General features: G+C 39.4%; 1 pseudogene; it reads right to left on the minus strand.

Annotated features, from left to right (window-relative positions):
- Window positions 1-1,392: 1,392 nt before the first annotated feature.
- Window positions 1,393-1,912, minus strand: LOC109377879 (tumor necrosis factor ligand superfamily member 13B pseudogene; annotated as a pseudogene).
- Between the last annotated feature and the right edge of the window lie 9,029 nt (window positions 1,913-10,941).

A 10,941-nucleotide genomic window follows, 5' to 3' on the forward strand; every position in this document is an offset into this window, starting at 1 on the left:
GGCAGTGTCACTGGCCCTCACATGTGGGATCTGAACCGGGGCCCTCTGGCATCCCAAGCGAGTTCTTAACCATCGCGCCACTCGGCCGGCCCTACATAGTTATTTTTTCAGTTAATGTTTATATTAATCGAAAATATAACTGTATGCTTGAATTGGAATTGCCCTACATTAAGTTTTTGAAGTAACTGAAATTAGCTACAAAAAATACACATAAGTGTAAACACATGAGACACTTATTTCCCTCCTGTGAGAAATGTCTGGAAGTGTCCCATTGGGTAATACATAACATTAGAGATAAAAATTGCAAACTGGAGATGAACCAAAAAGACTGACATAGTATCTATATCCTATTTTGAGTCAAATTGTTTAATATGATGTTTAAATTGAAGCTTTGAATGACTTTTTCATGTAGCAAATGCAAGATATGTATTATTTTCTACCATGTTACCTGAGAAAGGAGAGGGGCGTATTTAACATAAAAATAGAGAATCAATCCTGAGATTTCCCCAAACGTCGTCGTAATGTCCTGCAGATGTGGGCATTTGTTTCCTAGTAAATAATGGAATACCATTTTTGAAGAAATGATTACTGTCCCTCTGAATCCTGTGCTTCCTCAAGACAAAAAGCTGTGACTAAGTTGTTCAACGTGGCATTCCAGTGAAAAGTCTTTCTAATTCTATCTTTTCTTAAGTGGGCTCTGTTTCTTGTAATTCACAGGACATCCTTTGGCTGTGGTTGTCCATTCAACTTTCTGTTTGGCCTAGTTTCAGCAAACCAAAACAAATAGCTCACAGAAAAGGCTATGGTCAACTATTTTATTTCCCTTTTGGTATTTTCAGGTACCGTATTTCCCCATGTATAAGACGCACCCTTTTCCGAAAAATTTGGGGTCTAAAAACTGGTTGCATCTTATACAGTGGTTGTAGATTTTTTTACTTGCATGTTCCGCTTTTTCGCACTTGCTGCCTTTGCGCTCATTGTTTCGCACTTGTTACCGGTATATTAGGGTACATTTTGCCATGTTCTGCCCAGAAATGGCTCAGAAAAGATTTTCCTACAGTGCTGAATTCAAGTTAAAAGTGACCCAGTTTGCAAAAGTGGATGGAAATCATGCTGCTGAATGTAAGTTTGGTCCTCCTCCAACTGAGAAAACAATCCGAGACTGGCTATGATTGGAGTTTTGACAGTGATGAGGTGTTGTATGAATTTTATGATGAGTAAAACTTGAGTTCAATAACTTTATGTAATACATTTTAAAAAAATTTTGGGCCCCCAAATTAAAGTGCGTCTTGTACATAGAAGTGTCTTATACATGGGGAAATACGGTAAGTGTCGCCTGCTTGGAGGTACATAGAAAGGGAGGAAAATAGCCACAAGCAAGGTGTCAGGAGGTCACAGAACTTTCAATTCACCAAAAATAGTGCTGTTTCCATCCCGTGATATTTTAGCATCCTTGCATGATATTGCAAGTTGGAGTTCATCTCCTTCTTCCAGCTTTGCAGGGCCAGCTGAATAACAGGAATTATTAGGTAGTGTTTCAGGCATACTTTGAATACATCAGAGCCAAGTCACCAGATTCAATTCATCCCCCAAAGACATGGGCTTTTCTTTCCCCTTTATTAGGTGTCCCATGGCAACGGTGTAATCGGTGTATGAAACCTGACTATGTATAAAGAAGTAACTGGTTTCTTTGACAAATATCTGATTTTCGTTTTCTTCTAGGGATCTTTCTCTTTTAAAGCTGAGAAGTCATGGAACAAATGTGTAGAGCCTCCTTTTCGTACAGTAGGCGTGTCACTATCTTCAACCAGTTGCAAGCAACCTAGAGTAACTGTTTTTTCAGGACCCTGAGTGGCACTTATTCCTGCTGCTTTGGCTGGGGTTGCTTTTCTCCTGAAGCTGGTGGTGCAAAGATTATTTACTATCCTTAATGGCTCTTCCAGTGAGAGGTGAAAATATTTTCTTTTCCCCATCAGACAGAATAAGGTGTAGGTAACTAGGCTGAACTCTCTCTTATCTCAGTATTTTAAGAAATTATTGTCTTCAGCCTTCTATTTTCCTGAAGGGAAGTCTGCCTACAGCTCAATTTTCATTACTTTGTAGAGAATCTTTCTTTTTGTGTGTGTGTATGCAGATTTTCTCTGTCTTCACCATGTTGCAATGTATTTTCTAGCAACCATACTTCCTGATGTTGAACAAGTTACCTGAACTCTCTGTGCCTCAGTTTCTTCATCTGTAAATGAAGATGACAATAGCCTTACTTCATAAGTTGTTGCCAGTATTAGTCAAATACATACAGAACTTAGAACAATTCCTGAGTTATAGCAAAGGCTTAAAAATGTGAGATAATAATGCTATGATTACTATTACCACTAAAATATTTCTAGGTTATAATTGTTTTTTATTGTTTCTACTTTACCTCCGGTATCCTTTTAAAAGATAAATAATTTTTTTTTTAATATCGAAAAATTCTCAGTAATTATCACTTCGCTTAGTGGCTGGTTTTCATACTATCTCCTCTTGCCCCATTGATTCATTAGTGGTGTTTTTCACTTTTATTGAGTTCTTTTTCAGATCTTTTTGCTTTCATAATGTCTTTTAAAATTCATTATTGTTAACAGTATTACTTTTATATTTTAATCACTTTAAGCATATTTCTTTACAATCTATTTTAGTTTTACTATTAGTTTCAGGTGTATAAAACAATATAGTAACTATATTGTGGGAGGCTTGCTTCTTGCTGACACAGTGAAGAATCAAAGATCAGAAAGCTGATTTGTAAGCAAATAGGGTTTACTGGTAATAGGTTCTCAGGGAAGAGAGCTGGCCTAGGGAGGAGGAAGAGAGGCACAGGCCCTGGTCCCTTGTCTTGAGGACTTGTATAGTTTGCTGGGTGGGGTTAGGGAGTTGCAGGTTGATTGGTGGGAAAAGGTGGTGCATGCTCTACCATGGGAGGGCGTGACCTCCGAACATTGGTGGAGGCCTGTTTACTCAGATTCTTATCTTGCTCCAGACCACCTCTTGTCATCTGTTGTAAAAAGATGTGTGGCTGGAGGCAGTTAATCAAGTTATTTATGAGCTTTTTCTGTAGGCACCATGGACCCCTCCCACCCCTCCTCCTTCCACATTTTCTAACTTCGACCTAACAACTAGATATTTACATACCTCACAAAGTGATAACCCCAACAAATCTACTATCTATCTGACTTTGTAAGTAGCTATTACAATACAACTGACATATTTACAATGTATTTTAAATTGTTTTATTATTTCTAGTCTGTGCGTTTTAACTTTTCATTGTATATGCTAATCCTCCATTTATGGTGGTTCATTTATGTATGCAGTTTGGATTTTTTTTTTCTTATTTGCACTCATCTTCAGCTGTGATTACTTAATTTTGTAGGTTTTAATTGTGACATTTCTGAAACCTGTGAGTTGTAACTTTCCTTACAGGGTGGTTTTGCATTTTGCAGACCTTCCAGAGTCCCAGAAGAGTCAATATATGAGGACATTTTCTATTTTAACATATCAGCTTTGAGTTAACACTGACAAGAAGGTAGTTTAAGACCACACATCTGCATGGGGCCCAGGCCTGAAGTTTCAGTTCCTGAAGGGTAACCTCATTACTATCCCTGGTTCCAGAAAGTCAGAAGCATCTTCACTTCTTAGCCATCCCAGGGAGAAGTACTCCCTAATCCTCTTTGATATGGAAGGAGGGGAACATTCTTGAAGACACTGGTTTTCATGTAGGGGCTCAAATCTAGCTTTCCCAATTTATAATGGTCTGAGGACCCACCTCCATGCTTACATTAGCATTATCATCTTGACTCCAAATTTCTAGTACTTAACGTCTGGGCCACAAACACTCATGGGCTTGGAACTGATTACTCATATTTGTCACTGTCTATTTGATTTTTTTATTCTGTTTCTAGAACTGGGAGTTACACATTTTTCTTACTGCTCAATTCTGAAGTTTTCTGATATTTTGTACAGAATTTCCATCCATTTGATTTGGACAGGGTGGCACCCACATCATATCAGTCCACTAAGTTTACTAAGTGGCTTCAGATTCCCTTAAATATTATTATTTTAATTAAGACAGAAAAGAGCATCATAATTCAAACCAGTGTACCCACCACGTAACTTAAGAAAAAGTATTACCGATATACTTGGTCTACCAGGATGTCCCTCCACAATCTCCTGCACTTTTCTAACTCACCACCAGAGGACTATTTAGACTCTATTCTGTTACTTTGATTTATTTGTCCATTCCAGTGACAAAAGCACACTGTTTTAATTACTATTGCTTTATAACAAAATATTCTATGTGATAGGCAAAATCATCGCCTGACTTTCTTTTCAACATTGCCTTGGTAAGTCTAAGCCACAATTTTTCATCCTTGATACTACTGACATTTTGGTCCCGGCCATTCTTTGTGGGGGTAGTGTGTGTGTGTGTGTGTGTGTGTGTGTGTGTGTGTGTGTGTGTGTGAGTAAAGCTGTCTCATGTACTGTATGATATGTAATAGCATCCCTGGCTTCTACCCACTAGAAGTCAGTAGGAATCCCCTTCCCTGGTTCCATCAGTTGTTACAATAAAAAATGTCTCTAGACGTTGCCAAATATTGGAGAGGAGGCAAAACTGCCCTGGCTGAAACCACTGTTCTAGGCTCTTTATCCTACCATAGATGTTTTAACAATATGATAGTTTGTTCAGTATCACAAAATCTTGTTAGAATTTTGATTGCAATTGATCGCATGAATCAAATTGCAGAAAACTGAGTCTTCTTTTTAATAATATGGTATGTGTCTCCATTTATTATATTTACTCTATCTTTCAACTAATTTTATAGTTTTAGCCATAATGGCATGAAAACCTTTTTGTAGATTTATGTCCAGCTTACAGTTTTTTGGGTTTTTTTTGTTTTGTTTTTTGTTTTTTTATTGGGGAATTGGGGGAGGGGAACAGTGTTGGGGAATTAGGGAAGGGGACTAGCCAAGCTTCTGTTCTTCAATCTTCATTGTGGAGGCCGCCAGTCACCATCTGACTTCCCGTCAACAGCTCATGGCCTCTAAGTTCAAGGTGCTGTGTTCAATGTTAGTTGCGGGTGGATGTAGTCACCATCCCATGCGGGAGTCGAACCAGCAGCCTTATTGTTAACAGTGCATACCATGTCTCTACTGGGTCATCCGGGCGACAGCTCAGCTCAAGGTGCCGAGTTCAGTCTTAGTTGCGGGTGGGCGTAGCCCATCTTCAAACAGGCAATCTTGTTGTTTCAGCAGTTGAGCCTTCCTGCCACCTGTTGGCAGCTCAGCGAGAGCTCAGCTCGGGCGCAGTGTCACTGGCTCATGTGGGAATCAAACCGGTGGCCCTGTCACTCAGAGCTTGCACTCTTAAGACAATTCTTAACCAACTGAGCCTCTTGGCCCGCCCCTAGCTTACAGTTTTTTATACTATTGCTAATAATAACTTTAAAAAATAAATTTTCTGTTTCTGGTTGATTACAGAAATGCAATTAATATTTGTACATTGATCTTATATTTAGCAACATTCCTTTTTAATTCTAAAAATTGTTTTCTTGAGTTTTTGTAACATAAAAACACATATCTACAACTATAGACAGGTTTTATTACTCTTACATACTTAATTTTTGCTTTTTCTTTTCATTCTCACCTATTGAGTTCCTTAAGCACAATACTGAATACAAACAATAAGAGTAGGCGTCTATTTTTGCCTGATTTTAATAGAGCCATCTGTAAGCTTTTATCAGTGTGAGAACTTTTTTAGGTTTTATTTTAAATTAACTTCATTGAGACAATTGAAAAACAAAAACACTACCTAAATAAAAAGTTAGACATTGGACAGGCTCTGAGGTGCTGATGTGGCCGTGGTGGTAGGTCTGAGCACTGGCTGGGGAGGGGGCAGTGACTGTAGAGCCAAGAGCTGCAAGGGACATCGAGCCTCAGTCACTTTTTCTCTCTGGAGTGCCGCCTCTCACTCCTGCCACTCCACAAATTAGAAAAAAAAAGAAAGAAAGAAAGAAAAAGAAAGGAAGAAAGAAACAGAAAGCAAGCAAGCAAGCAAGAAAGAAAGAAAGAAAAATGAAAGAAAAGAGAAAGGAAACAAAAGAAAGTAAAACATTTTGATTGCTCAAGAAATTTTTAAGACTTTAGTTTCCCTCAGGAAAGATTTATTTATTATTTTTTAAAAATAATTTTTAGTTTTTCAATTACAGCTGACATACTACATTATTATATTACTTTCAGGTTACAACGTAGTGATTAGATATTTATATAACTTATTAAGTGATCACTCTGAAAAATCTAGTACCCTTCTGACAGCATACCTACTTATTACAATATTGTTGACTATATTTTCTATGCTGTACTTTACATCCCCATAACTATTTTTTAACTACCAATTTGCACAACTTAATCTCTTTCACTTTTTCATCCATCTGCTACAAACACCCTCCCATGTGGCAACCATCAAATATCCTTTGTATCTATGCGTTTGTTTCTGTTTTGCTTGTGCATTTATTTTGTTCTTAAGATTCCATATATAAGCAAAATCATATGGTATTTGTCTTTCTCTGTATGACTTGTCTCACTTAGTGTAACACCGTCTAGATGCATACTTATTGCTGCAGATGGCAAGATTTCACTTTTTTTATAGCTGAGTAATATTCCATTGTATATATGTAGATGTACCACTTCTTCTTTATCCATTGATTTATTGATGGACATTTAGGTTGCTTCCATATCTCTTGGCTATTGTAAATAATGCTGTACTGACCATAGGGATGCATGCGTCTTTTTGAATTAGTGTTTTGGGTTCCTCAGGTAAATACCCAGAAGTGCAATTAATTATTGGATCCTTCTTTATCTCTTGTTATAGCCTTTGTTCTTAAGCCTATTTTGTCTGGTATAAGTATTGCTACACCAGGTTTTTTATTTGTTTTGTTGTGTTTTTCACTTCCATTTTCAGGAAATAACTTTTCCCAACCCTTTGCTTTCAGTCTATGTGTGTCTTTCAATCTGAAATGGGTCTCTTGTAGGCAGCGTATGTAAAGGTTTTATTTTCTTGTTTGTTCAGCTACCCTATGTCTTTGATTGAAGCATTTATTCCATTTACATTTAAAGTAATTATTGATAAGTACATAGTTTTTGCCATTTTATTATTCATTTTTATGTTCTTCCCCTCCTCTCCACCACACACACTTTCTTCTTCTTCTTAAAGAAGTCCCTTTAACATTTCTGTTAATAGTGGTTTGGTGGGGATAACCTCCTTTAGTCTTTTCTTTACTGGCAAGTGCTTTATCTGGCCTTCGATTCCAAATAATAGGCTTACTGGGTAGAGTAGTCTTGGCTGTAGGTCCTTGCTTTTGAACACTTTGAATATTTTATGCCAATCCCTACTGGCCTGCAAAGTTCCTGTTGAGAAATCAGCTGACAATCTTGTGGGAGCTCCAATGTAAATTACTAGTTGTCTTTCTCTTGCTGCTTTTATGTTTCTCTGTTTCTCTTTAAGCCTTGCCATTTTAATTATAATGTATTGCTGGGAGTCTCTTTATGTTCATTTTGTTTGGGTCTGTCTGTGCTTCCTGGATTTGTATGTCTTTTTCCTTCATCAGGTTCGGAAAATTTTCAGTCATTATTTCTTTATATACATATTTAATTCCTGCTCTCTCTTCTCCTTTGGTATCCCTTTTATGTGAATGTTGATCTGTTTGATTTTGTCCTTGCGGCCCCTTAAACTATCCTCATTTTTTGGATTATTTTTCTTTTTGCTGTTCTGATTGAGTGTTCTCTGCTACCTCACCTTTCAAATCTCTGATTTGATTCTCTGCTTCATCTAATCTGTTGATTCCCTCTAATGTGGTCTTCATTGCTGTTATTGTATTCTTCATTTCTGACTGTTTTTATTTTTGAATGTCTTCTATCTCCATTTTTATGTTTCCTACCTCTCTGTTGAGTTCTCACTGAGATCACTGAGCATCCTTATAATCAGTGTTTAATTTCTGATTTCTGGTAAATTGCTTGTCTCCATTTTGTTTAGTTTTTTTCTGGAGCTTTGTTTTATTCTTATATTTGGGACATGTTTCTTTGTCTCCCCATTTTGGCTGCCTCTCTGTGTTTGTTTCTATGTACTAGGTAGGGCTGCTATGTCTCCTGATCTAAGTACAGTGGCCTTATGTAATAGGTATTCTGTGGGTCTCAGTGGCATAGTATTCCTGGTCACTTGTGTGGCGCATTCCAGGTGTGTCCCTTGTGTGGGTTGTGTGTGTGTACTCTTGTAGTTGAGCCTTTGTTGCTGTTTGAACATCAATGGCAGGGATTGATGCTTGGGTTCATTGGTTGTGAGGACTCGCCATGTCTACAGTGGAGGAGTTGTGATGCAGGGGCTGACCCCACAGAGCAGGATCTGCCTCAGCAGGGCCCTGGTGCCTGCCCAGTTGGCCCCTTGGGTGTCTTGTTCTTGGAGACAGCTGGGTGATGCTCCAGCTCATTTCAAAGCTGACCACTGGGGGTGCCAGCCCCAGGACCACCTTGGAGGGGATCTGTTGCAGGTCAAGTTCAGGGCCACCTGGCAGTAGTCACAAAGAAATCCGCAAATGGCTGTCACCTGTGCTATGCTTGGAAGTGCCTAGAGAGGCCAAGCAGTGAACCAAGGCCAGCTGCCACTAGCTGGGCCTAGGGCTGCTCAGCTAGAGTTAGAGGACATGCTCAAGCCAGATGCTGCTTGTCTGGGTTCCATGAACCTTTGAGACTCTAGGAGAGTCTGCAGCATGAGCTAAGGCAGGAGGTTTGTATGCAAAAGCCATTGGAAGTGGCTTGGGTTTGTCTTACTGTTGGGCGGAGCATGGTCTCAAATCAGAGAGTGGTGAATGAACGGTGTTAGCCAGCTTGGTGGAGACTCAGGTGTGGCAGCTGCCTACATTTGCACACTGTGAAGGGGGAGGGATCAACAAAGAAACAATGGGCTCTGCAAGCTCTTTCCTCCAGGAGAAAGCTGCCCCTCCAATCCCCATCCCAAGCCAGACAACTCAGTTTCCCACCATATGTCCCTGCAGTCTTTCCAGATGCAGCCCCAGTGCTGGAACTCAGAGCCAGTGATTCTGTCAGTATGTAAGTCCTTGCACAGTCTCTTTAAGAGGAATGGGTTGGACTCTAGCACCCTTCATCTCTCTCAGTCACAATCTGCTGGTTTTCACAACCAGAAATTATGGGGAGTTGTCTCCCTGGCACCAGAATTGTGGGTTGGGGTGGGGCTGGGGCCTCTCTCTCTCCTGGGGTGATGGAGGGAGGGTGGAGGCCTCTGCAGCCAAATTACTCCTCCCATTATTTCATGGTCACACATGGGTGTGGGACCAGCTTTTTCTGCATCTCTGTCCCTGCTACCGGTCTTGAGGTGGCTTCTTCTACATGTTGTTAGCTGTAGGGCTTTGGTTCAGCAAGATTTTATGTGATTCTCAATGATGGTTGTTTTATAGTTTAGTTGTCATTTTGATGTGGTCATGAGAGAGGATAAGCACAGCATTTACCTACTGTGCCATCTTGACTGGAACTTCTCTCAGTCTGTGTGTGTCTTTCAATCTGAAGGGGGCCTCTTATAGACAGCATATGCATGGGTCTTGTTTTCTTACCCATTCAGCTACCTTGTCTTTTGATTGGACCATATACTCCATTTATATTTAAAGTGATTATTGATAGATACATAGTTATTGCCATTTTATTACTCATCTTTATGTTGTTTACACCCACCCCCTTTCTTGGTCTTTCTAAAGGAGTCCCTTTAATATTTTTTGTAATGCTGGTTTGGTGGAGATGACCTCCTTTTCCTTTGTCTTGTCTGGGAAGCTCTTTATCTCTCTTTCGATTTTAAATGATAGCCTCATTAGGTAGAGTAGTGTTAGTTGTAGGTCCTTTCTTTTCATCACTTTGAATATTTCATGTCAATATTTTCCTGTCTGCAAAATTTCTGTAGAGAAATCAGTTGACAATCTTATGGGATCTCCCTTGTAATTTACTAGTTGCCTTTCTCTCGCTGCTTTTAAAAATTCTCTATTTGTCTTTAACCCTTGCCACAATAATTATGATGTGTCTTGGTGTGGTCCTGTTTGGGTTCATCTTTTTTTAGGGCTCTCTGTGCTACCTGGGCTTGTATGTCTATTTCCTTCCCCAGGTTAAGAAAGTTTTCTGTCATTTCTTTCAACAGTTTCTCAATCCCTTGCTTTCTCTCTTCTTTTGTTACCCATGTGATGCAAATATTGTTACTCTTAATGTTGTCCCAGAAGTCTCTGAAAGAATTGTTATTTTATTTTATTTTATTTATTTATTTTTTCTTCCTGGTGTCCCTAGTGGGTGTTTTTGCTAGTCTACCTTGCAAATCCCTGATTCAATCCTGTGCTTCATCTTGTCTGCTGGTGATTCCTTCTAGTGCCTTATTCATTTCAGCTATTATATTCTTAAGTTCTGACTGGGTTTTTTTTTTAATGTTTTCTGTGTTCTTTTTTATGCTGACTATTTCTTTGTTGAAGTTCTTACTAAGTTCATTGAGCATCCTTATAGCCATTGTTTTGAACTCTGTATCTGGTTTCTTACTTGCCTCCATTTTGTTTAGCTCTTTTTCTGGAGTTTTCTGTTTGTTCTTTCATTTGGGACATATTTCTTGATCTCCTCATTTTGGCTGCCTCTCTGTGTTTATGTATTAGGTAGGGATGCTAGGTCTTCCAGTCTTGGCTGGGTGGCCTTATGTAATAGGTGCCCTGTGGGTCCCAGTGGTGTAATCTCTCAGGTCACCCATGTCAGGTGCTCCAGGAGTGTCTTTTGTGGGGATTGTGTGTGCCCTCCTTTTATAACTGAGCCTTGATTGTTATTGGCATGTCTGCGCGGGGGGGGGGGGGGTGCCCCTCAGGCTATTGGCTATGGGATTTGGCC

The sequence above is a fragment of the Hipposideros armiger genome, unplaced genomic scaffold (genome assembly GCF_001890085.2).
Source record: "Hipposideros armiger isolate ML-2016 unplaced genomic scaffold, ASM189008v1 scaffold_1597, whole genome shotgun sequence".
Classification (NCBI taxonomy): Eukaryota; Metazoa; Chordata; class Mammalia; order Chiroptera; family Hipposideridae; genus Hipposideros; species Hipposideros armiger.